The sequence below is a fragment of the Petromyzon marinus genome, unplaced genomic scaffold (assembly GCF_048934315.1).
Source record: "Petromyzon marinus isolate PM22_M1 ecotype Great Lakes invasive population unplaced genomic scaffold, UKy_Petmar_22M1.pri1.0 PM_G_Scaffold_110, whole genome shotgun sequence".
NCBI lineage: Eukaryota > Metazoa > Chordata > Hyperoartia > Petromyzontiformes > Petromyzontidae > Petromyzon > Petromyzon marinus.
In genome coordinates, this window is record NW_027422663.1 from 247,501 (window position 1) to 250,000 (window position 2,500).

Consider the following 2,500-nt stretch of genomic DNA (forward strand, 5'->3'; position numbering starts at 1 on the left):
CAGGCCCAGGGAGGTAAGTACCTCGTTATTCTCAAGGGGCCACTTTCCTCTTGCCCCAACCGGGAATCCAAAGAATGTGACCTTGCTAGCCTTCGTCAGCACTTTGACTTGATCACCAAGAGGGGTATAGTACGAAACTTTGTGCGAGGCAGCATCTGACAAGGTATTCTTTGAAAGCTCAAAACGGACGGTGACATCGATCACAACCGCCTCCTCATCTTTTGCAAACACGAGGTCAGGCTTTCTCATCTCTCCCGTCTCGGATATGAACCGTGGCTCTTTGTATACAGACCAGCCCAATCTAGCCGCTTCGTCTGCCAGAATGTTACTGATCTTGTTATGTCGCGCAATTCTTGCTTTCTGTACTGCAGGACATTGACCGAGAATGTGCGAAAGGGACTCGAGTCTGGCAGAGCATTTCCTGCAGGAACGTAAGGCCCCATCTCTGCCTCTGTTCAAGCTTTCTCTTGTTGGGTAAATATTTGCCCTTAGTTGTAGTGCTGCGATAAAGAAGCATTGTTTAAAGCCGCACCATGGCCTCAACCAAGCATTACTGATTCTATCATGCGCAAAGTTTACAATGCCCCTTCCTTGAACCGGCTTTTCGCACCATCTCTGAAATTCATGCTCCCTCCAATCGCAGGGTCTCGGATATACAGGTTCTTTTGACACCGAGTCCCTGAGAACGAATGTTGGGATTGCATCACTGTCACCCCCTGCTCGTACCCACAAATTACGGTATTCTTCCTCCATACCCTGCGAGGACACAATATTACGGGTGATAGCATCGGACGAGTTTGCTATACGTTGCAGCCTTCTAACTTGAACCGAAGGGATTGTTTTTTCCAGTTTCAAGATGGCAAGGCCTCCGTCTCGGGCTCTGGCATATAACAGTCCATCACAAGTTGAAGCGGGAAGGTGGAGCCATCCTTTTACCGCCTTTCTAATCTCTTGGTCCAACCCACGGAGAGTTGATTGCTTGCAGTCCGAGTGGTCTGCAGGATATAACAATCTGGGTAGGGCATAGGCATTGAGTAGTTCAACCTTCTGAGTTGGCTTCAGAGGCGCCTCATCGATTTTCGAGATCCATGTCTTTAGCTGACAATGTAGATCAGGCTGTATAGTGCCAGTCCAAGGGCCAATTTTCAGACCAAGGTATTTCGTTGATTCATCAGGTTGGATCATATGACATCTTTATTTTTGATAGTCCATGGGTCGCAGTTGTTCACCGTATATGAATCTTTGGTTGGGCTTATCATGAAGCCCTGGCACTTTCTGGCCTGAACCTCCAATCCCGATAGCCCACAAAATGATTCCAAGATCGCTAGATTGGCGGCCATACCAACCCAAGATTCGCTCACCAACACCAAATCATCAGCAAACGCAAGAGCTGTCACGTGGTCGGTATCAATGGAGTACCCAACTCCGTGTGACTCTAGGGTGCATATCAAAGGGTCCATGGCAAGATTGAAGAGCAGGGGTGACATGGGGTCACCCTGTTTGACACCAACACGTATGCTAATTTCTCGAGTCGACTCGCCATTGCTTTTGAACGAGGTCGTACACCGATCGTAGGCGTTCTGGATGATGCCCACCACGTGTTCATCTACTTTCTTGTGCCTTAACAGCCATAAAATATGAGCATGCGAAACCGAGTCAAAAGCTTTCGCTATGTCGATAAACATGACAGCCAACGGCCTGTGCAATTTCTTAGCATGTCTCATAAGGTCCTGTAGCACCTTAAGATTTTCAGAGCAGCCAGATGCCGCTATAAAACCACGCTGCCTTGGGTTTAAGGGACAAGCACGAGCAAGACGTGCAGTCATTATTCTGGAAAATAATCTCAGAATCATTGAACCGATCGTTATTGGTCTCCAGTTCCCCAATTCTTTCAGCTTTTCATCATCCATAACCTTAGGAATAAGAATCGTCCTATTCTTTTTCAACTCTTTGGGAATAATTCCTGTAATCATCCATGCATTAAATAGGGCTGTCAGTGTCCGACCCTCGGGGTCGGCAGCACAGATTGCAGCCCTTGTTAGGCCATCTGGCCCAGCTGCTGACGTTGGTTTAATGGCCCGTATGGCAGTCTGAACTTCCTCCACCGAAATTAGGGGCTCAAAGTATTCGTTATTTGCAACACCTGATGACTTAAATTGGCCCAGGCCATTGAATGGCAACACCTTCTCCCATTTTTCGCAGTAAAAACGATATACATCTGCGTTCGGGATTCGGCATTCATGACGTTCAGTGCCATCCAGGACTAAGGACGCAAGAAGAGAGCGGTTCTTAAAGAAGAGCTTCTGGTGCTTCATGAAGCTTCCTCGTTTTTCCGCTCTCTTCTTCATCCAAGATCGTGTGGGTAATATCCTGGGTTTAATAATGTCGTTCTCGGGTTTTGAACGTTTGCCTTTGTTTTTCACCAATCTCATCGGACAAAGCATCAATGCTGTGGCAGTTTCTACGAGGGCATCATGTTGGCCCTCGCCGTTAAGCCAAG

General features: G+C 47.6%; 1 pseudogene; it reads right to left on the bottom strand.

The window, feature by feature from the left end:
- LOC142909101 (28S ribosomal RNA) overlaps positions 1–2,500 on the bottom strand; it is a 10,610-nt pseudogene that overhangs the window by 3,991 nt on the left and 4,119 nt on the right.